General features: G+C 36.7%; 1 protein-coding gene and 1 long non-coding RNA gene across 2 annotated transcripts in view; one reads left to right on the forward strand and one right to left on the reverse strand.

The window, feature by feature from the left end:
* LOC121407825 (differentially expressed in FDCP 8 homolog) overlaps window positions 1–4,045 on the reverse strand; it is a 28,932-nt gene extending 24,887 nt beyond the window's left edge. The window contains exon 1 of the mRNA XM_041599056.1: window positions 3,968–4,045. The gene's annotated coding sequence lies outside the window, so the exon portion shown is untranslated. The remainder of the gene's footprint in view (window positions 1–3,967) is intronic.
* Window positions 4,046–6,837: 2,792 nt separating this feature from the next.
* LOC121407829 lies at window positions 6,838–12,235 on the forward strand. Its single transcript, XR_005968958.1, has 3 exons — window positions 6,838–6,947; window positions 10,824–10,957; window positions 12,088–12,235. It is a non-coding gene; the product is annotated as an uncharacterized LOC121407829 (long non-coding RNA).
* Window positions 12,236–12,950: the final 715 nt, after the last annotated feature.

Consider the following 12,950-nt stretch of genomic DNA (forward strand, 5'->3'; position numbering starts at 1 on the left):
CTGCGTATCTATCAATAAGATTGCGCGTTGCATATACGCGTCAGCATTTAAGTGTGACTTAAGTCATACTTAAATCTTTGTGAAACACCCCCCAGATGACTATCATTTGCATCAAAGAAATGTTCGCATTAATCAACCATCTCTTCATAGGTCCATGCAGTGAGAAAGGGATTGAAATGTAAAGATATGGTGAGAAGGAAAAAGATTAAGACATATCTCAACAAAATAGGCTACCATTAATTATTTGAATGCATAATACAACAGAGAAATTTAGTAGTATATATGACAAATTTAGATTCAAATCATAATGGTCAAACGGACGGAAGGATGGGCGAACGGACAGGGACAACGCTTAATGATGCCTAGGGATTTTGTCTGTGGGGGCACAAACAAGGGGCTAACAGATACCCTCTTTGTCTTCACACCTGTTGATTGCATGCACATTTTGTACACACACACATCACATGCAGATTCTCAATAATATGGGCATGTTCGACCTGTGACCACACACAGGACCAGCTCGATCCAGGCCCATTCACGTCACCACACTGCACAAATTAAATGTGACATTTGTTATTCATTAGAGGTATGTACTGTCATTTATATTCAACTAAATTTTCAAAAGGGTCATTAAATAAACATCAAATGCCAGTTTATCCTCGCTCAAACTCGAGAAAAATTATGACTCATTAGTCTGACGTCGCCTTGCGTTTAAAGCTTTGGGGTCGGAATGTGAAATATTTTTTAAATTAGAAAATGACCATTGCCCACAGAAAAGCCCATCCTTAATACATGTATCGGCGCAAGAAAACTTTGCCTGAGAAATATATATAAAGACCAAACAAAAATTTATAATTTATTCATGAATCATGCAAACAAAAAAAATCACTTCAAAATAGAATTTTGCTCATCCGTTTCACATTTTCAGCACCGAAATGCATTTTCGAACTCGAAATCATGCTCGACAAGAAAGAAAATTCTTGATTCATTGATTTATTAGAGATGATGTGAGAGAGAAAATAGAACTTGTAAAAAATGCAGAAGTCAGAACTCGCAAAAAACTTTATATTTTAAAGATAGCGACTTTTGGGGGGATATACAGGCGACAAAATGGTCTGTGTAAAATGTATTATCATATTATGGACCTCAAACACGTCATGTCATTGTCAAAGTACACGATCAACTATGTAAGTTTAAATAAGATAATTTAGAAGAATATAGGCTAGACTTTTATTTATTCAACAAAATATTTGAGTAGTCGACTGGTAGAAATTGTGTTCAGTTCTCGCCAGTCGCCAGTTTAACACGGTGATAGGCGAATGTCTCAAACTCAGGGTGACCAGACGTCTCGTATTTCCCGGGATCGTCCCGTATTTTGTGCCTTTGTCCTGGTGTCCCGACAAACCCTTCCCAGGACGCCTATTTGTCCCGTATTTCAAGGCTGCATTTATGCGACCTCAACCCAGAATCATGATTTGAATCATGATTTGAATCATAATTCAAAACAGCAACATGAATCACGATCCGACAGAATCAGCGTTTATACGACCATCTTTCTAACGCTGTTTCTCCCTGAATTCGGGCCGATCCAGTGCGCATCACAGTGCGCAGTTTGACCCAGGAAGTATAGGTCAACATTTTCGCGCGTGTTTCTAACTTCAAGTCGGCTGCTAGATTTTTGCTGCCGCCCGAGCTAACGCGCGATCGTTTGTGCAACGTTTACTCGGCTTCCGAAAAATAAATCTTTTACTTCCAGAATTCCGTGTATTGTACCTCGTATTGTTTTTGTTTACTTGTATTAAATCTTGTCGGTTCATCGAAAATGGTGTTCGGTAGCCGTAGTACTGGGCACGAATTCTGTTAATTTTTACCGTGTTTATGCATCGACTCGGCTCGCGTGTGTTCGTTTGAAAATTTGATACCTGTGGCTGGATCAGGTTTCCTGAAGTTTGTTGTAAAAATAGCAGAAAAAATAATACAAAATATTGGTGAAGGTTTGAGGAAAATCTGTTAAAGATTAAGAAAGTTATTAGAATTCAAAGTTTTGGATTCGTGACGTCATATGCGAGCAGCATTCCTACATAGCGAATGGTAAAAAATTAATGAATTTCAAATTTTGTACGGTTCCTGATAACTTTACTTTGTTTTCTATTTATGATCGGGTGTGAAATGATTTGTCTATTGATATACGAAAGGCACAGTAAAAACCATTTTCAATTTTCTGAGAAAATGACATTTCATATATTTTTTACCATTCACTTTGTAGGAATGCTGCTCGCATATGACGTCACAAATTCAAAACTTTGAATTCTAATAACTTTCTTAATCATTGACGGATTTTCCTCAAACCTTCACCAATATTTTTTATTATTTTTTTTCCTATTTTTACAACAAACTTTTCTTCAGGGTGAACTTCCCCTTTAAACTCAAACCTGCTCACAAGTCACAGACACAGCTTATGATAATACAACTTTGCCAACAATAAAAACATGTTATTTCAGACATCAATAATATTATGATTGTCACTCACTGCCATACACCAAACTTATATTTCATCATGAGTTGAAGCTTAATTGTAAAACCAACTGTTTTTCAAGAAAAACCTTTCTGGGCATGATAACAAAATTTGGCCCAAATTATGAGCTCAAACATACATGTATACGCCCGCGCCCACTACTCGCACCCCACCCATGGGTTCATATCGTCTCGCGAGTGAAGGATTATCAGTCATACGCACGCGACACACCACTACACTTCGAAAATACAGTGGGCTTTTGCCCACATAAAATATTATGTTTAAATACATATTCCACATCCTGCTATGACACTTACCGAATCATTTAGATCCTTCCGTGACTTCTCCTTGAAGTTTCTTTCTAAAAATATGTATATTTTCTTGATCTTTAGTGAAGATTTTACGGAGATAGAAATCAGTCAGCGTTGATATCAATTTTCTCCTGAAGAGGGCGCGCGATTTATATTCATATCAAAGACACGACAAGGGAAAGAATAGGCACCTACACTATTTTACACGCATATCGACGCAAGGCATTACGCAAAGTCCGTGAAGTGTCCAATCTTTTCATTGTATAGACTTTGGTATACCGTATACGTATTATTGACGTTCGTCAAAGCTTGTACTGCTGGTTTCTTTCCAGGCACGTATATTATTTTCATTTTTTTTTATCAGTCATCTTTTTAAATTAATGCAAATGAGTGTTATCATCACCAATAATAATCATTAATTATGTTTTTTGAAGGCATTTCATTAATTGGTGCCCATAATTAGTAAATTAATCATGAGGATTGCGCATTCAAAGAATTTAGATACAGTTATAAAATTACCGAGGAGCTGAATCAAGGTTGTGAAATTATTAGCGCCACCAACGGGCTTCCTTGTATTTCCGTGGAAGAGACAAGCGAAGTCACTTTCGAGGCCGAGGTAAGCAAAATGTGCTTTTTTTATCGGATTATTATTTTATTATTATTTTTACATTCAACAAACTCTTGCTACTTACCGGCAAGAGCCCCGGTGCGTAGCGAGAAGGAGCTTCGGCAAATATTACTTCAGCAATGAAGCGATGTTTGCCGACTACTTCGAAATCCAGGGTCAAACACGGTCTATTGTACGAGGTTAGTACATACTAACCTCGTACAATGTGTGAGTGCTCGCACCCTAACCATATTACCGGTTCTTGGCGAATACGCTCATGTGCAATTCCAATTACCGCATCACCAAATCGTGATTTCTCCGTTCGAGATGTGTGCATTAGAATCGCATGCGCTGTTGTCCTACTCCTAGTCCCCTAAATTTTATTTGGGTTGGTGCCTTGCGAAAAGTTAGCATTCCTAGCATGGTGAGTCAGTCTTTCCGTGTTTTGAAATAAAATCTGAACAAAATTCGGCAAAAAGTATTTTCAAATTGTTATTCTTTATCTAACTGGAAACTTTTGTGAATTCGACTCACCACTGCAGTGTATCTAGCCTGTAAAGTTTAAGATCTACTGTACTGCACTGCTACGCTTACGATTTATCCCATTCAATCAATCGCAATTGTTGTCATTGTCATGGTTCACAGGAGACAACCTGAAAATTCTCCGAAAACTTCAGTCGCACATGGTACGTTACCTAATCAACTCGTCCCCTCAGCCTTTTTACCATTCTATCTTTCTTTACAGTGCCACGGCCACCATTGCAAAGGAGTTCAACGAGGAGTTCGTTCCGAAATTTAATAAATAAATGAATAAATAAATAAATAAATAAATAAATGAATGAATAAATAAATAAATAAATAAACAAATAAATAAACGCTTATTGATATTATATAGGGCTCGAACAAAGACCTGGCTAAGTCAAAGTTTGAAAAAGGGCACTTTCAGTTTGGCTGCTTTGCCTGCTTGGATACCCCATTCGAGGGGAATCAAGGCCAGTTTAAAGGGCAGCTTATTCTGTTTTTTAAAAAAATGTATCAAGGCCAATTTTCGGGGAAAAAAGGCATACCATGCCTACAGCGCAACCTACGGCACTTCAGAATCAGAATATACGTTTCCACAATACAAAAATATGAATCTATGTCAAGGGAAAAATCTTTCAGGGGCTAATTTTTTGTGAAAATTTCGGGGGCTCCACTTTCCGGGGCTATACCTTTCCACTTCTTAAAAAATGAATTGTTTCATGAACGTATATAGCAAATTATCATACATTGAGAGAAAAGGGCATGACAGCCAAAAGCAAAAAGGCATAATCTTTTATAAGTATGAACTGGGCACCCGATGGCTAAAAGGAAAAGTGCAGGTAAATTTATGGCCGTGAGAGTCTAACTTTCCTGGGGGCATCAAGGCCAAGCAAAAAGGCATCGACGGCCATGGTCACCGATGTCCGTCTATTAATTCGAGCCCTCAACCAGGAAACGATAAGAAAATATTCAACTGAGAGGAGGGAAAACAAGATCACAATAATATGTGACCGCAGTATATTATATTATACAACAAAAAAACCCACGAAACTGAGAAATTAACAATAAAAAATAAAACGACATATCATCACGGGCGTCACTCCGAACTTGAGGGGGGGGGCACCGATATTTTCCAGGTTCTTAAGTTGTAACTCATACCCCCTGTATAGTCTCTCTCTCTGATCCCTCTTTCTCTTCTCGCCCCCTTTCTCTTTCCATTTTTATGCTCTTTTTATGTTGTTTAGTTTCATTGCATGGTGACCAAAAATCATGGGAGGAAATCCAAGGGGGAAAGGGAGGACGCGTAACCTGGTAGGGGGACACAAAATGTCCCCCTTCTATATTTGGTCTTATGCATGGAAAGAAATACTTCATTCAAAATCGAAATAAAACATGCAGTGGTCGACAGTTGAGATTACCTTACTTTTGGGGTGATAACCTTTGTTTTTTTATTTGCTTGTCAAATTTTCCAGCCCCTGGTCCCCCTATCAATAATTAGCTATTTTCATTACGAATTGTATGTCAAATATTTATATATGATCGGTAATAAAGATAGTGGAGGGTATATAAGATCATCAGGGGCGGATCTAGCTTCTTATATTTTTTTGAAGGAGGGGAAGCCCCCCCCCCAAAAAAAAAAGGTTTATGAAGGTCATATTGTATCATTTTTTTTAGACAGACAATGAAAAAGAAAAAGGTTCAATTAAAAATGAATTTCATTTTAGTCAAGAAAAAATGAAAAGCACAATAAAGGGGTTGGCTAAAAATGTAAGTCATTACTCATTTTTTTTTTACTTGCAGCCCAAGGGTGGGGGGTGTACTGTTAAACCTCCTGAAACAATATCCGTCACTAATCGTAATAACCATCGATTTTTTTTTTCTTGAAATTTTCGTATGTTCATTGTTATTGAATGAAATCATTCCTTTCCGATACTGTTAATTAGAAACAGATGAATGGAGGAAGAAAAAAAATTCCAGGATGAAATAAAATAAATTGTGTTCATTTTCATATGTTTTTAAAAATAATATTTTTTCTTCAAAATTCACCACTCCAAGCACATACCCCATTTATGGTACTACCCATTTGAACACATCCTCTCCGACTCCGTTGTTCTTTATTTTGATTGTGATGTAAAATAAGTGGAGAAGATACAATATAAATGAGAATTTAAATATAAAGAGACAAATGAAGGGATCGAAATATATAAACCATGAAAACCAACAAGAGTCCTTAAAATTACATGTTTATACTTTTATTATTGGGATGTGGAAATAAAATAAAATTTTAAAGTAAATCACATCCGAGTTTAACGTGATTAAGATACCCTATAAAGTTTGTTCAAAAAATACAAGAAAAGTAATAACATTAATTTGAGGAAAATCCATCAAACATTAAGAAAGTTTTTATAATTTGAATTTTTTTTTTTGTTAATTGGGGGAGATTGGAGCCTTACCAACTTGGTAGGATCCATTGTTCCCCGTAGTTGCCTCTCGGTACGGAATAGGATAATCGAATTCCTATTCCATCAGAAATTTTTGCGGTTTCATTTTTTTGGGGATGGGTCGAGTATAATAGGCCGTCTTTTGTTTGGGACGAATTAAATAGCGAATCTGATACATTAAATGAATATTCCGATTATTTCAATACCATTTTATTCCCCATCGTTTATTGCCAACCTAGAATCCACACGAAGATTTATGGTTTGAAATACTATGTAGGATGTAGCAATTAATATAGATTCAATAATTAATCTATTATATCAAAAATATTTTTTTAAATATTCTTTTTGTAATTAAAGACGCAATAAGACATTGTATTTATTTAAAAAAAACCTCTACATGTTTAACAAAATTGATCGAGGATGGGGATCCCGACATCGACAAGAATTTCATGAGCGACTTCTTTCGGTAATCCGAGGAGAGGTCTATTCGTGTATTTTTTAACAAAAAGAGCTCTCAAAATGGTAGCCCCGTGGAGACAAGTTGGAATGACGTAAGTAGATTTAATGATGTACATGTAAAAGTGTTAATGAAGCGTATGCTTGTGCCTGTTTTTTATTTTTTTTCTGAGTGTGTGTGAGTGAGTGAGACTGAACAATACGTGACTACTCGATGGTACGGGTGAGGCACGGCGATGGCGCAGTGCACATTGCCTGGCAGTGGCCTGTATAGCACGGCTCACGCCGGCGCGGCTGATCGTTTGGAACATTTCACTCAGGGTTCATTATATTGTACATGCCACCGCGCACAGAAAGTCGAGTGTTGTCAGTAGAGGCGCTGGTCCCAAAAAACAATGATGTCCTTACTAGGCCTAGTCTTAGTCTTGTCTTAGACTTAGTCTTAGACAACTGGCAGCCGTCTGTTTCGAGGAGTTTTTTTTTTACATTTTTATTTTTTTTTAAATTTTATATCTTCCCGTACACAGACAGCTCGCTAGCGTGCAGCCACCATTATTTAGGGGGTTAATAATGCAAAATCCCCAGACAGGGCTCATCGATTTTTTTCTTTATTTCATAAAAATATAAGAACTTGACCAGATTATTATTCCGTTTTGGCCTGAAATGCACCAACAGGAAAAAATAAACTTAAAAGGGGGAAAAAACAGTGACTTTGGCTGTCGCGCAACTCCCACTTCCCTGGTTGATCCGAACTTAATACATAAACATATGGCCATTAAGACAAAAGTACCTGTATATGTATGGTTGGAACTACCCCTTATCGACCACCTAATATTCTAAGCATCATATCTGCGAAAATATTCACCAATTTTACCCAGTTTTCGTCTCATTTGTGCAGAAAATTGAGCAGATCAGATTTCCATGTTTTGCTCGACGACTCCGATTCAATTCGCGTATATATCGACGAACAAGGAATGCGACGATTTTACATTTGCTCATTTGCAGCCGTATTTTGAAACCGACCACTAGCGATACACTAAGTTTACGGTCGATTCGTGTCGCGGTGGCGAAATATTTTTACTCTTTCAAATCAGTTACATGACGTCAACATGCTAAATGATCGCCTCACTACTTCCACTGTGAGCTCCGGCGCATGATTCGACGATTGACGACGGATATTTGTTCTAAAGCCGTTTCCTATCGGATTTCTTGGTTTTTCAGCGGGGATTGGGTTTAGTCAATACAATTTTGATTAATTCTACTACATTTCTACTTTTTGTTGCTTCTTTTTTTCTTGTGAAATCGATTTTTACCGTTTCTATGGACACTGCGCCTACTCTCCCGCGCGTATCGTTTGTAATACGCAATAATTTTAACGCGCGCAATGTGGTCGGTTTCAAAAGAGGTGGTCGATATGTGGTAGTCTCACCATACACAGATCGAGTTAAAACTTGGGTCTCTGTATAATACAGTGTATTTGGTGAGTAGAGCCAACGGAGTTCAGCGGAACAACCAACATAACAGAGACTGAAGCTTTTGGTCTAGGATGTCCTTAGCCTTGAGGACTTTGTGATGATATTTTTAAATATTTTGACATATACTTCTTCATCACGAAGCCGTGAAACCCCTGTCGTAGGCATATAAGAAAGACTTGCCAACAAAGATGGATTTCCCTTGGAAGTCCATCTTTGAAGATAGAAATCACGTAAATTTGTTAGATTTTATTTATCTATACACCTTCATACGCCTAATGTGTATGAAGGTGCAAAAAATCTGTTAATAAAAAGGTGAAAAATTAGAGGTTTCTTCCAGACCGATCTCCTGTAGATCCCTCAATCCATTTGTCTACTCCGCACATACAATAGGCTTGAACCTTGAACCGTCTCATTTTGACGTACATGCACGTAGCTTCAATAAACAATGTTACAATATGCTAATTCGAAGAACAAATTATAGATTAAAATTATTATTCGACAAATCATAAAATTTAAAACTTGATTATGATGTAATATTCATTATGGTAACAATTATTTATGATATATTCAAGTTTCAAATGTTATTATTTGTTAAATAATAATTTTTATCTAAAAACTGTTCTTCAAGAGGGTCAAGCCTATTGTAAGTGCGGTGTATACGAATGGATTCGAGGGATCTACATGAGATAGGTAATGAAAATTTCACTCAAATTCAATAACAAAATTTTGTTAGAAATATTTTGTGAAAACAGTTATGAATATATAGATGCAATAAGTAGGCAGATGATGTCATGTTCCCACTTTCCTTTTCTTATATCGCATGAAATGAGTGACTCAAATCATAATTATTTCATGTTTTCATATGCACATGTGTGGATGATCTGTCTCCCTCAAGTGCAGCAAAATTTGTTTGAGCAATGATTATCTCACAGTTACACAAAGAATTAGTGGTAAATCCAAATTTTTTGTATTTGGAGAAATTTGAATAAATATATTTACATATATATATACCGTAAGTAACGGTGTATTAACCGCACCTTTTTCTCGGCGGGATAGAAGCAAAAGTCTGGGGTGCGGTTTATACACGGTGACGGTCTGAGCCAGCCCGCCGTAACCCCTCCCGTACATGTACGATGTCTGCCAGTTCACAACACATCGAGTGGCCGGGCGTAGCCGCCCAGGCAGTGTCGTTTAGAGGGGTATGAGCCGCGGGTAATGGGAAGCGATTATTACAATATTAATTAAATGTTGTCCAAAACAAACGCACCCACCTTCATGACACTAATTTTGACTTTATTCTCGATTCAAAGTAGTGAAGTTCCCTGGCTAATTTAAAAGAGACGCAAAGCATACTCGGTTATATTTTGTCACTGCTGAGCGAGAGTTGAGTGAGCTCAGAGATTGCGTGGTAATGTGGTCATATAGTGCGACTTAAGCTGGCGCTATTCAAAGTCCCGTTTCGCGCCAGCTTTTTTTTTCCTTCCTGTTTGCTTTTCGTAAGATACCATGTAAACCGCGCACGAGAGAGACGGCACGAAGCCGTAAAAAACAACTGGAAAAAATGTCAATTTCTTTGTTTCTTGAACCTTTCTGTAATCCCGTATCCAAAATTCATGCTAAGACATCAAATTTCTGAAAGTGATTGTGAGGTTGTGATGCATGAAATGTGAATGTTTCTTCCTCCTACCGGCTACGCCGGGAAAGACACAGATCATAATTTGATAAGATGTACTGGCATGACTGGTACTGTATCGTAGTTTGCAATGTAATGGCAGTGCTGTGCCTGTGTGTGTGTGTGTACACTGTGACTGTGAGGTGAGTGAGTGTGTAAGTTGCCAATATTGTCGGGACCGTTCTTTCTTTCTAACATTTGTAGATAAAATTGATCAAGAACAGCAGATTTCCGCATGCCGGTAATCTCTTTGGATTCTTTGAAATCTTAAAAACTTAGATTTTGTTTCTTCGTACCTCAAAATCAAGTATGCATGTAAATGTGAGAATTTTTTTTTTTTTTTTTTTTTAGTCCAAAGTTTGGGGTGCGGTTAATACACCATTACTTACGGTACAAAAGAATTGAAAGTGGAGATCATCAGCCTGTTCATTGCATATTCATGAAGATATGCATTGGAACTGTTTCAACAAAATAATGCAATTCTATACAATTTCATAACTTTGTTATTTCTTGTCCAAATTTATTGAAAATTCTAGTGTTTTTGTTTGTCTGATTTTATTTTATCTGTTTGAATTATATAATTTTCAGCCTGGAGTACCCTATTAATTTCCTTCATATAGATTTCTTTTTAGTTTATTGACTTTTTGTTAAGGTATAATTTGTCATTTTTTTTTATTAGCTTCGAGTATCATATGTCTTTTAAAAAAAATAGAAGAATAATGATTTTACCCTCAAAATTCATCCAGCAGGCCAAGTTTCAATGATTGAGTTGGGTATTTGTAGGTGCACATTGACTTGAAAATGTTTTTGTTTCCTTGTTCCAGTTACATCCAGTACTCCTCAATCGCTGCAAGGCTTGTTAGGAGAGCACTGCGACCAGAACTGAGGGTAGAAGCTCTAAAGACAGAGGAATCAGGAGCGAAATTCACAAAGTGGGAAGGCGGTAAACCAGCTGCCAGTAAGTGACTTAATTCTCATACTTTTATGTTTCCATCTTTTTGCCAAAGTGGACTATCACTATTGTCATTGGGAATTGATTGTCAGGGCAACCTATCCCTTTTTAGCAGTGATAATTTGATAATATACTGCATGTACTGGGGGCTGTTTCATAAAGCTGTTCGTAAGTTAAGAGTGACTTTAAGAATGACTGGTGAACCTTTCTTACGCACTTGACCATCGCCAATGAATATACCATTTTCCACAAAAAAGGATCACCATTCGTTCTTAAAGTCGCTCTTAACTTACGAACAGCTTTATAAAACACCCACCTGGTGTATTACATGTATCTTTATAATATGACACTGAAAGGGACAAAATTAGGAAAAATATGGCTGCTAAATTACAGGAAATTTTCTGCAAAGATTCATTTGTATCCATAGGATGTCCATCCAAAATATGTGTTGATAAGTGTTCATAATAAGATGAACTTTCAATATCAATGAAACGTCATTGAAATCATTTTATCAACTTCATGCGAAATGAGATAGCAATGAATTTGCTATTGTGTCCATGGCTTATGAAGCAGTGGCATGAATAATATGTTGTATGAGCTGGGTGTTTATGTCATTTGCTGACATTTTTGTTGTATCATATGAACTTGCCTTTAAAAGAAATGATGATAAGGTACCTGTCCACTTTTTCCTTCATAAATTTGGTACTTAACATTGTATGAGGAGTGTGACAGTGGAGAATATTTATTAATTCTATTTAATTTTGTATGATCGAGTAAAATTTTGAAAAGGATGGTATGAAGGAAGTTAAGGGTCAAAAAGGAAATTATGGATATTGGGTATTAGTTTCTATATGATTGCTTTGAATGAAATGTTTTACTGTTTTTTATTTCCATGTATTTATTCAACTCAAACAGTTTGACATTGAGTTTGGGTTCTTTACAAGAAGAGATCTCATATTTATTACAGATTTCCCAACATATGCATTGCTTGTAAATACCTGCACATTTATTTTGATTAAATTTTTTTTTTTCAAATGACCATACCAGTAAATCATAGGATATGTGAGTCCATTAACATTCCAAACATCATTCATGTTAATCATTTCTTTTTTCCAATGTTTTTTCTACATTTGCAGAGGAATCTGCTGCATGATGTCCGCTCCTTAAATTCTTCCCTTCTTATATCATCAAGCTGAAGAAATATCAACAACCTCACACGCAAATTCCAGACTACCTAGTAAAACAACATAACCATTGTCTACTGGTCTGCTAAGAAAGACACTGTAAGACCCCTCTCGCTCGATCATGGATGTCTCTGGCCCCATGGAATGCATCAGAAAGGCAAGAACAACCAAGGAATTCAACTGCTTTTGTATCAAAGATGATGACAGAGTGGCCTCAGATATATATCATAAGAGACCAAATCAATCGTACAATTTAAAAGCATAAATGTTAGTTTATGGAAATAAGAGTGTAAAAAAAATGTAAATGTTGATTGGATCTCTCTATGGTACATGTCTCAGATCTTCATTTTTTCTGTGATGGAAGGGGAGGGAGGGAAGGGTCATGGCATGCTGTCTTTTCTACCATAGCAATGCAGTGAAAATCCTTTATACCATGGTCACATTTGTTCTGCGGCGGCCGAACGGCGAGTCGAAAACAGTCGTTTAAACATTTTTTTGTCCAACTACATATAGGTGGTTTGAATAAAAATTAATAAAACAGCTGTTTTTCGATTCGCCGTACGGCCGCCGTAGAGCAAATGTGACCAAGGTATTAGCCTTGTGAATCGTATCAATGCATTTATGGCAGTCCCTGTTTCTGAAAACACTTGATATTTCATGAAAATCGTATCTGCCTATTCAGTTTTGGTAGTAACTGATTTTTAGTGTTTTCAGTTTATTTAATAGGTTCAAAAAGTTTTCTGTTTATAATTGATTCTTTGCAGTGCAAAGTTTGATGTTTTGAAATATTGTCTTAATGATATTGGTTCCAATCA

Source organism: Lytechinus variegatus, chromosome 2, assembly GCF_018143015.1.
Source record: "Lytechinus variegatus isolate NC3 chromosome 2, Lvar_3.0, whole genome shotgun sequence".
NCBI classification, from domain to species: Eukaryota; Metazoa; Echinodermata; class Echinoidea; order Temnopleuroida; family Toxopneustidae; genus Lytechinus; species Lytechinus variegatus.